The sequence below is a fragment of the Salmo salar genome, chromosome 14, assembly GCF_965601325.2.
Source record: "Salmo salar chromosome 14, fSalSal1, whole genome shotgun sequence".
In the NCBI taxonomy this organism is placed as follows: Eukaryota; Metazoa; Chordata; class Actinopteri; order Salmoniformes; family Salmonidae; genus Salmo; species Salmo salar.
Window position 1 is genome coordinate 50589915 of NC_138304.1, and position 12572 is coordinate 50602486.

The window sequence follows — 12572 nt, forward strand, 5'->3', positions numbered from 1 at the left end:
GGATACTGAAATAAAAAAATACAATAGATCATTACAAAATACACTCCTAAAAAAAGGAACAGCATTATAGACCAACCAAATGTTTTTTTTTTTTAATTGATTGACTTGACACAGGAGACTTTACACCAGGACAAGTAAAATGATACAATCTTAGCCTTTGCCACTCATGCCATTCAACAACAACAAAAAATGATACAAATATAACAACTTGCCATTTTCCGTAAGGTTCCCGTTGTTGGATGTCATTTTGCCTCTTGTAGGAACTCCTCTTCATCAATCAAATGACCGCTTGTCCACCGAAGACTCTCAGCAACATGGTCTCTAGCCTGAAAAATAGACCGCAGACCCGGTGGGTCCAGTGCCATTTTATCTGTATGTAGTTAACAACCCCTTAAAGTGTCTAAACTGTACCAACTCTCAACCTCCAAACTATTATCTGTATGTAGTTAACAACCCCTTAAAGTGTCTAAACTGTACCAACTCTGAGCCTCCGACCTATTATCTGTATGTAGTTAACAACCCCTTAAAGTGTCTAAACTGTACCAACTCTGAGCCTCCGACCTATTATCTGTATGTAGTTAACAACCCCTTAAAGTGTCTAAACTGTACCAACTCTGAACCTCTGACCTATGAAGACAACCGTGCATTGACAGGCGGTGCCGTTTTAACTAACGGTGCTGTTTTAACTAACGTACTTTAGCTACAAACTAGCAACAAAAAACAAATATATATATATATATATATATATATATATATATATATATATATATATATATATATATATATATCTTCATTCAACATCGCTAGCTAGCTAACGTTACTGTACAGCAGTAACTAGTTAACGTTTTATAATTTCCATAATTAAACGTTAGATGATGAAGAATTAAACTTTAGCTAGCAATCTTGAGTTCAGTTAAATATCAATGGCAGGCAGATCTAACGTTAGCTAGTTAACGCTGTTGGTAGTTAGGTAACGTTAGTGTTATATATTATGTAGTTATACATTATGTTATATATTATGTTATATATTATGTAGTTAGGCAACGTTAGTTGCGCACGACCCACGTGGAGTTCCAGGTCTCCGGCAGCCTCTGGAACTGCCGGTCTGCGGCCAACAAGGCTGAGTTCATCTCAGCCTATGCTACCCTCCAGTCCCTAGACTTCCTGGCGCTGACGGAAACATGGATCACCACAGATAACACTGCTACTCCTACTGCTCTCTCCTCGTCTGACTACGTGTTCTCGCATACCCCTAGAGCATCGAGCCAGCGGGGTGGTGGCACTGGAATCCTCATCTCTCCCAAGTGGACATTCTCTCTTTCTCCCCTGACCCATCTGTCTATCTCCTCATTTGAATTCCATGCTGTCACAGTTGCCAGCCCTTTCAAGCTTAACATCCTTATCATTTATCGCCCTCCAGGTTCCCTTGGAGAGTTCATCAATGAGCTTGACGCCTTGATAAGTTCCTTTCCTGAGGATGGCTCACCTCTCACAGTTCTGGGTGACTTTAACCTCCCCACGTCTACCTTCGACTCATTCCTCTCTGCCTCCTTCTTTCCACTCCTCTGCTCTTTCGACCTCAACCTCTCACCTTCCCCCCCTACTCACAAGGCAGGCAATACGCTTGACCTCATCTTTACTAGATGCTGTTCTTCCACTAATCTCATTGCAACTCCCCTCCAAGTCTCCGACCACTACCTTGTATCCTTTTCCCTCTCGCTCTCATCCAACACTTCTCACTCTCCCCCTACTCGGATGGTATTGCGCCGTCCCAACCTTCGCTCTCTCTCTCCCGCTACTCTCTCCTCTTCCATCCTATCATCTCTTTCCTCTGCTCAAACCTTCTCCAACCTATCTCCTGATTCTGCCTCCTCAACCCTCCTCTCCTCCCTCTCTGCATCCTTTGATTTCCTCTGTCCCCTATCCTCCAGGCCGGCTCGGTCCTCCCCTCCTGCTCCGTGGCTCGACGACTCACTGCGAGCTCACAGAACAGGGCTCCGGGCAGCCGAGCGGAAATGGAGGAAAACTCGCCTCCCTGCGGACCTGGCATCCTTTCACTCCCTCCTCTCTACATTTTCCTCTTCTGTCTCTGCTGCTAAAGCCACTTTCTACCACTCTAAACTCCAAGCATCTGCCTCTAACCCTAGGAAGCTCTTTGCTACCTTCTCCTCCCTCCTGAATCCTCCTCCCCCTCCCCCCCCCCCCCTCCTCCCTCTCTGCGGATGACTTCGTCAACCATTTTGAAAAGAAGGTTGACGACATCCGATCCTCGTTTGCTAAGTCAAACGACACTGCTGGTCCTGCTCACACTGCCCTACCCTGTGCTTTGACCTCTTTCTCCCCTCTCTCTCCAGATGAAATCTCGCGTCTTGTGACGGCCGGCCGCCCAACAACCTGCCCACTTGACCCTATCCCCTCCTCTCTTCTCCAGACCATTTCCGGAGACCTTCTCCCCTACCTCACCTCGCTCATCAACGCATCCTTGACCGCTGGCTACGTCCCTTCCGTCTTCAAGAGAGCGAGAGTTGCACCCCTTCTGAAAAAACCTACACTCGATCCCTCCGATGTCAACAACTACAGACCAGTATCCCTTCTTTCCTTTCTCTCCAAAACTCTTGAACGCGCCGTCCTTGGCCAGCTCTCTTGCTATCTCTCTCAGAATGACCTTCTTGATCCTAATCAGTCAGGTTTCAAGACTGGGCATTCAACAGAGACTGCTCTTCTCTGTGTCACGGAGGCTCTCCGCACTGCTAAAGCTAACTCTCTCTCCTCTGCTCTCATCCTTCTAGACCTATCTGCTGCCTTTGATACCGTGAACCATCAGATCCTCCTCTCCACCCTCTCCGAGCTGGGCATCTCCGGCACCGCGCACGCTTGGATTGCGTCCTACCTGACAGGTCGCTCCTGCCAGGTGGCGTGGCGAGAATCTGTCTCCGCACCACGTGCTCTCACCACTGGTGTCCCCCAGGGCTCTGTTCTTGGCCCACTCCTATTCTCGCTATACACCAAGTCACTTGGCTCTGTCATATCCTCACATGGTCTCTCATATCATTGCTATGCAGATGACACACAATTAATCTTCTCCTTTCCCCCTTCTGACAACCAGGTGGCGAATCGCATCTCTGCATGTCTGGCAGACATATCAGTGTGGATGACGGATCACCACCTCAAGCTGAACCTCGGCAAGACGGAGCTGCTCTTCCTCCCGGGGAAGGACTGCCCGTTCCATGATCTCGCCATCACGGTTGACAACTCCCTTGTGTCCTCCTCCCAGAGTGCTAAGAGCCTTGGCGTGACCCTGGACAACACCCTGTCGTTCTCCACCAACATCAAGGCGGTGACCCGATCCTGTAGGTTCATGCTCTACAACATTCGCAGAGTACGACCCTGCCTCACACAGGAAGCGGCGCAGGTCCTAATCCAGGCACTTGTCATCTCCCGTCTGGAGTATTGCAACTCGCTGGTGGCTGGGCTCCCTGCCTGTGCCATTAAACCCCTACAACTCATCCAGAACGCCGCAGCCCGTCTGGTGTTCAACCTTCCCAAGTTCTCTCACGTCACCCCGCTCCTCCGCTCTCTCCACTGGCTTCCAGTCGAAGCTCGCATCCGCTACAAGACCATGGTGCTTGCCTACGGAGCTGTGAGGGGAACGGCACCTCCGTACCTTCAGGCTCTGATCAGGCCCTACACCCAAACAAGGGCACTCCGTTCATCCACCTCTGGCCTGCTCGCCTCCCTACCTCTGAGGAAGCACAGTTCCCGCTCAGCCCAGTCAAAACTGTTCGCTGCTCTGGCACCCCAATGGTGGAACAAGCTCCCTCACGACGCCAGGACAGCGGAGTCAATCACCACCTTCCGGAGACACCTGAAACCCCACCTCTTCAAGGAATACCTGGGATAGGATAAAGTAATCCTTCTAACCCCCCCCTTAAAAGATTTAGATGCACTATTGTAAAGTGGTTGTTCCACTGGATATTATAGGTGAATGCACCAATTTGTAAGTCGCTCTGGATAAGAGCGTCTGCTAAATGACTAAAATGTAAAATGTAAAATGTATTGTTGTAAGTGTGTGTGTGTGTATATATGTATATATGTATATATATATATATATATATATATATATATATATATATTTGGTCCTCCAATAATCGGTATAGGCGCTGAAAAATCAGAATCGGTCGACCTCTACTGCGTAACATTTCATTATGTTTCAGCGTGAAAAGTTCTCAAGGGCACACAAATCCAAAATAATGTAGGCCTATGCCATTGCAAAATCGAATGCTTCTAACTGAATTTTAACCTCATCTGAGAGTCACGTTATAGGCCTACTGTCCTTAACGTATACTTGTTGGATGGATTGGCTGTGCATTAGTGTCTAATGGTAGGCTAGCTGTCTAGTGTCCCGTGTGGCTCAGTTGGTAGAGCATGGTGTTTGCAACGCCAGGGTTGTGGGCCAGTACGGGGGGGAAAAATAATTTACAATTTTTTTTATGAAATGTATGCATTCACTACTGTAAGTCGCTCTGGATAAGAGCGTCTGCTAAATGACTAAAATGTAAATGTAAATATTATGTGTTATATATTATGTCGTTATATATGATGTGTTATATATTATGTCGTAATATATTATGTAGTTATATATTATGTTATATATTATGTTATATATTATGTAGTTATATATTATGTTATATAGTATGTCGTTATATATTATGTTATATATTATGTAGTTATATATTATGTTATATATTATGTTATATATTATGTTATATATTATGTGTTATATATTATGTTATATATTATGTCGTTATATATTATGGTATATATTAGGTTATATATTATGTTATATATTATGCTATATATCATGTGTTATATATTATGTAGTTATATATTATGTAGTTATATATTAGGTTATATATTATGTCGCTATATATTATGTTATATATTATGTCGTTATATAATATGTTATATATTATGTAGTTATATATTATGTTATATATTATGTCGTTATATATTATGTTATATATTATGTCGTTATATATTATGTTATATAATATGCAGTTATATATTATGTGTTATATATTATGTAGTTATATATTATGTGTTATATATTATGTGTTATATATTATGTAGTTATATATTTTGTAGTTATATACTTTTTTTTTCCAAGATGGCGTAGCAGTTCAGACGTCCTCTACCCTCCTCTTGTCGTGTCCCGTGTATATATATATTTACATATTTTTTTTTCTTCACTTATCTTTTATATATATATATATATTTTTTAATTCTAAAAACTCAACCTCAAAGCACTCTCCTGCAACCCGCCTCACCAATTTAAAAAAGAAAGTATTATTTACCTCATCTGAATTCCACAACAGAAGCTAGCAAGTGTTTAGCCATTTTCACTGGCTAACGTTGAAGTTCAGCTAGCCATGGTTAGCTGTCCTCAGCTATCCATTAGCTCGAAAAGCTATCGCCAGTTTTTGTACAGCGCGACTCAGACCAGAGCATACCGGACCTATTCTCTCTCCTTTCCCCGATTTCTACCGCAGGCTCTGGACATTTACACCTGGATCTTGCAGCTAACTAGCTGCTACCTGAGTGACTATTGGCAACGTCGGTCACGGAATTAACACACATTATTACGGAGCTAGCCAGCTAGCCAGCTGAAGAGTTCCGTCAGCCACTCCTGGGCTATTCCTGAGCTAGCCAGCTGAAGTGTCTCCTGGGCTACAACTCACCTATCCTGACCCGTTTTACTGCCGATGCGGAGCCCCATCGGGTCTTCACGACTGGACCACCGACGTTATCTGCCCGAGGGAGTTATCCAACTGGCCCCTCCGTCGCGACGTAACCTGATCGCCCATCTGCGGCCCGCTAATCGTTAGCTGTCTTTTCGGCTGCGATCTGAATAGGTCTATCGGACACTTTTCTTGGGCCACTATAACTAACTATTTTGCCAACTTGGACTGGTCCCCCCTTCCACATGGAACCCCACTAACCCACAGACGGAAACGCACGAGGTGGCTAAAAACAGACCTCCCTCCCATCTTCCACCAGCTTGCTACCTATGGCCCGGCTAGCTGTCTGAATCTCACTGGACCCTTTGATCACTCGGCTAAGCATGCCTCTCCTTAATGTCAATATGCCTTCCCCATTGCTGTTCTGGTTAGTGTTTATTGGCTTATTTCACTGTAGAGCCTCTAGCCCTGCTCATTATACCTTATCCAACCTCTCAGTTCCTCCACCCACACATGCTATGACATCTTCTGGTTTCAATGATGTTTCTAGAGACAATATCTCTCTCATAATCACTAAATGCCTAGGTTTACCTCCTCTGTACTCACATCCCACCATACCTTTGTCTGTACATTATACCTTGAAGCTATTTTATCGCCCCCAGAAACCTGCTCCTTTTTCTCTCTATTCTGGACGGCACAGACGACCAATTCTTATAGCTTTTAGCCGTACCCTCATACTTATTCTTCTCTGCTCCTCTGGGGATGTAGAGGTGAATCCAGGCCCTGCAGTGCCTGGCTCCACTCGTACTCCCCAGGCGCTCTCTTTTGATGACTTCTGTAACCGTAATAACCTTGGTTTCATGCATGTTAACATTAGAAGCCTCCTCCCTAAGTTTGTTTTATTCACTGCTTTAGCACACTCTGCCAACCCGGATGTCCTAGCTGTGTCTGAATCTTGGCTTAGGAAGTCCACCAAAAACTCTGAAATCTTCATCCCTAACTACAACGTTTTCAGACAAGATAGAACGACCAAAGGGGGCGGTGTTGCAATCTGCTGCAGAGATAGCCTGCAGAGTTCTGTCCTGCTATCCAGGTCTGTACCCAAACAATTTGAACTTCTACTTTTAAAAATCCACCTCTCCAAAAACAAGTCTCTCACCGTTGCCGCCTGCTATAGACCCCCCTCGGCCCCTAGTTGTGCTCTGGACACCATATGTGAACTGATTGCCCCCCATCTATCTTCAGAGCTCGTGCTACTAGGTGACCTAAACTGGGACATGCTTAACACCCCAGCCATCCTACAATCCAAGCTTGATGCCCTCAATCTCACGCAAATTATTAATGAACCCACCAGGTACAACCCCAAAGCCGCAAACACTGGCACCCTCATAGATATCATCCTAACCAACGTGCCCTCTAAATACACCTCTGCTGTTTTCAACCAAGATCTCAGCGATCACTGCCTCATTGCCTGCACCCGTAATGGGTCAGCGGTCAAACGACCTCCACTCATCACTGTCAAACGCTCCCTGAAACATTTCAACGAGCAAGCCTTTCTAATCGACCTGGCCCTGGTATTCTGGAAGGATATTGACCTCATCCCGTCAGTAGAGGATGCCTGGTTATTTTTTTTAAATGCCTTCCTCTCCATCTTAAATAAGCATGCCCCTTTCAAGAAATTTAGAACCAGGAACAGATATAGCCCTTGGTTCTCCCCAGACCTGACTGCCCTTAACCAACACAAAAATATCCTGTGGCGTTCTGCAATTGCATCGAACTGCCCCTGCGATATGCAACTTTTTAAGGAAGTTAGAAACCAATACACACAGGCAGTTAGAAACGCCAAGGCTAGCTTTTTCAAACAGAAATTCGCTTCGTGCAACTCCAACTCTAAAAGGTTCTGGGACATTGTAAAGTCCATGGAGAATAAGAACACCTCCTCCCAACTGCCCACTGCACTGAGGATAGGAAACTCTGTCACCACCGATAAGCCCACTATAATTGAGAATTTCAATAAGCATTTTTCTACGGCTGGCCATGCTTTCCACCTAACTACCCCTACTGCATTCAACAGCACTGCACCCCCCACAGCTACTCGCCCAAGCCTCCCCCATTTCTCCTTCTCCCAAATCCATTCAGCTGATGTTCTGAAAGAGCTGCAAAATCTGGACCCCTACAAATCAGCTGGGCTTGACAATCTGGACCCTTTCTTTCTAAAATTATGTGCCGAAATTATTGCAACCCCTATTACTAGCCTGTTCAACCTCTCTTTCGTGTCGTCTGAGATTCCCATAGATTGGAAAGCAGCTGCTGTCATCCCCCTCTTCAAAGGAGGTGACACTCTTGACCCAAATTGCTACAGACCTATATCCATCCTACCCTGCCTTTCTAAGGTCTTCGAAAGCCAAGTCAACAAACAGATTACCGACCATTTCGAATCCCACCGCACCCTCTCCGCTATGCAATCTGGTTTCAGAGCTGGTCATGGGTGCACCTCAGCCACGCTCAAGGTCCTAAACGACATCGTAACCGCCATCGATAAGAAACAATACTGTGCTGCCGTATTCATTGACCTGGCCAAAGCTTTTGACTCTGTTAATCACCACATCCTCATCGGCAGACTCAGTAGCCTTGGTTTCTCAAACGATTGCGTCGCCTGGTTCACCAACTACTTCTCTGACAGAGTTCAGTGTGTCAAATCGGAGGGCCTACTGTCTGGACCTCTGGCAGTCTCTATGGGGGTACCACAGGGTTCAATTCTTGGGCCAACTCTTTTCTCTGTATACATAAATGATGTCGCTCTTGCTGCTGGTGAATCTCTGATCCACCTCTACGCAGATGACACCATTCTGTACACTTCTGGCCCTTCTTTGGACACTGTGTTAACAACCCTCCAGACGAGCTTCAATGCCATTCAACTCTCCTTCCGTGGTCTCCAACTGCTCCTAAACACAAGTAAAACTAAATGCATGCTCTTCAACCGATCGCTGCCTGCACCTGCCCGCCTGTCCAGCATCACTTCTCTGGACGGTTCTAACTTAGAATTTGTGGACAACTACAAATACCTAGGTGTCTGGTTAGACTGTAAACTCTCCTTCCAGACTCACATCAATCATCTCCAATCCAAAGTGAAATCTCGAATTGGCTTCCTATTTCGCAACAAAGCATCCTTCACTCATGCTGCCAAACATACCCTCGTAAAACTGACCATCCTACCAATCCTCGACTTCGGCGATGTCATTTACAAAATAGCTTCCAATACCCTACTCAACAAGCTGGATGCAGTCTATCACAGTGCCATCCGTTTTGTCACCAAAGCCCCATATACTACCCACCACTGCGACCTGTACACTCTCGTTGGCTGGCCTTCGCTTCATAATCGTCGCCAAACACATTGGCTCCAGGTCATCTACAAGACCCTGCTAGGTAAAGTCCCCCCTTATCTCCGCTCACTGATCACCATAGCAGCACCCACCTGTAGCACGCGCTCCAGCAGGTATATCTCTCTGGTCACCCCTAAAGCCAACTCCTCCTTTGGTCGTCTCTCCTTCCAGTTCTCTGCTGCCAATGACTGGAACGAACTACAAAAATCTCTGAAACTGGAAACACTTATCTCCCTCACTAGCTTTAAGCACCAGCTGTCAGAGCAGCTCACAGATCACTGCACCTGTACATAGCCCATCTATAATTTAGCCCAAACTACTACCTCTTCCCCTACTGTATTTATTTATTTTATTTATTTTGCTCCTTTGCACCATATTATTTATATTTTATCTCTGAACTTTCTTCAAACTACAAATCTACCATTCCAGTGTTTTTCTTGCTATACTTTATTTACTTTGCCACCATGGCATTTTTTTGCCTTTACCTCCCTTTTCTCACATCATTTGCTCACATTGTATATAGTCTTATTTTTTTTTCTTCTACTGCATCATTGATTGTATGTTGTTTTACTCCATGTGTAACTCTGTGTTTTTGTATGTTGTCGAACTGCTTTGCTTTATCTTGGCCAGGTCGCAATTGTAAATGAGAACTTGTTCTCAACTTGCCTACCTGGTTAAATAAAGGTGAAATAAAATATTATGTTATATATTATGTAGTTATATATTATGTTATATATTATGTCGTTATATATTATGTTATATATTATGTAGTTATATATTATGTTATATATTATGTTGTTATATATTATGTGTTATATATTATGTAGTTATATATTATGTGTTATATATTATGTGTTATATATTATGTTATATATTATGTGTTATATATTATGTCGTTATATATTATGTTATATATTATGTGTTATATATTATGTAGTTATATATTATGTTATATTTTATGTAGTTATATATTGTGTTATATATTATGTAGTTATATATTATGTGTTATATATTATGTCGTTATATATTATGTTATATTTTATGTAGTTATATATTGTGTTATATATTATGTAGTTATATATTATGTGTTATATATTATGTCGTTATATATTATGTTATATTTTATGTAGTTATATATTGTGTTATATATTATGTAGTTATATGTTATGTTATATTATGTCGTTATATATTATGTTATATATTATGCAGTTATATATTGTGTTATATATTATGTAGTTATATATTATGTTATATATTATGTAGTTATATATTATGTCATATATTATGCAGTTATATATTATGTGTTATATATTATGTTATATATTATATGTTATATATTATGTGTTATATATTATGTCGTTATATATTATGTTATATATTATGTGTTATATATTATGTTATATATTATGTGTTATATATTATGTGTTATATATTATGTCGTTATATATTATGTGTTATATGTTATGTGTTATATATTATGTAGTTATATATTATGTGTTATATATTATGTGTTATATATTATGTAGTTATATATTATGTTATATATTATGTAGTTAGTTTGTTTTTGTTGTTGCAGCTGTTTACACCACTCACTCTCAACACCTACATTATATAGCTAACTAACATTAAGTTAACGTTAAGTTAACTTTACCTGGCTATTATTGATGGTTGAAGTCCATCTCTTCTGTCCGTGAGCAGCAGTCTGGTGCAATCAAGAGATGGTAGATTTACAATTTTCGAGAAATTGGGATGTCATTGTTAACTCATTTTACCTCGGAAGAACAGAAGTTGAGTCTTTTATTAGTAACCTGAGACTTGAGCGGAGTACAAACGACCTTTAATAAGCAAATATGGATCATCAGTGACAAAATCTATGGCTCATAGCATTACGTATCGGTGAATCGTTGTGACATATTAAAATACGAGTGAGAGTGTAATCAATGTGTAATAACTACGTACAAAATTAATGAACGTGTTAAATTATTGTGGGACGTGGAGTCATATTCAGGTCCTGATTGGTAAAGAAGCTTATTTGACGCGTCAAATAGTGTTATATATAGTGTTATATGTAGCATGCGCTCGAGCAGGTATATCTCTCTGGTCACCCCCAAAGACAATTCCTCCTTTGGCCGCCTCTCCTTCCAGTTCTCTGCTGCCAATGACTGGAACGAACTGCAAAAATCTCTGAAGCTAGAGACTCATATCTCCCTCACTAGCTTTAAGCACCAGCTGTCAGAGCAGCTCACAGATCACTGCACCTGTACATGACTAAAATGACTAAAATGTAAAATGTACATAGCACATACAAGTAACTACCTCTTCCCCTACTGTATTTATTTTGCTCCTTTGCACCCTAGTATTTCTACTTTGCACACTCATCTGTCAAATCTACCATTCCAGTGTTTTAATTGCTTTATTGTATGTACTTCGCCACCATGGCCTTTTTATTGCCTTTACCTCCCTTATCTCACCTCATTTGCTCACATTGTATATAAACTTATTATTGACTGTATGTTTGTTTTACTCCATGTGTAACTCTGTGTTGTTATGTGTCAAACTGCTTTGCTTTATCTTTGCTTTATCTTGGCCAGGTCGCAGTTGTAAATGAGAACTTGTTCTCAACTGGCCTACCTGGTTAAATATTTTTTTTACAAGGGATTGCGTGACGATTAGTTTAGCAACCGCGTGACGCAACATGACAATGTGACGCAGCATGACAATGTGAACGCGATTGGTCGACAGTCTTGTGGTTGGGTTGTTATACGTCACTTCCTTCATGGGATTCCTTCCTCCTTTCTATAATATCTCTGGCAACGGCACCGAGCATTTCACCCTGGACTAAAGAGGCAGACAAATAGGAAAACTTTGCTAGACCCCTCTTGTTAAATTACCCATTTCTCGAGCTAGGAATATGGCAAAAAAAATATGATAAATGGCTCATTCGAGTGAAGACAGCTGTTTGAATGTTAAATGACGAGACAGAGGCATTGATGCGAGTAACCAGTCTTATTCAGTACATTGCGATTACATCCGGGTATCTCATGCACACCGGTAAAAAAACAAAAACCCACTGGAGTTGCAGTAATTAACATTTACCAACAGATGGCAACACTGTGCCAACATCCTCCCGAGTTGTGACATCGAGAGTATTGAAATCAGACATGTACAGCGCATTCGGGAAGGATGTACATTTTTTGTTAATTTACAGCCTTATTCTAAAATGGATTTAGTTGTTTCCCCCCCTCATCAATCTACACACAATACCCATAATGACAAAGCAAAAACAGGTTTTTAGAAATGTTTGCGTCTTTCGTTAAAAATAAAAAAAAACTGAAAAATGTAATTTACATAAGTATTCAGACCCTTTACTCAGTATTTTGTTGAAGCACCTTTGACAGCGATTACAGCCTCGTCTTCTTGGATATGACGCTACAAGCTTGGTACGCCTGTA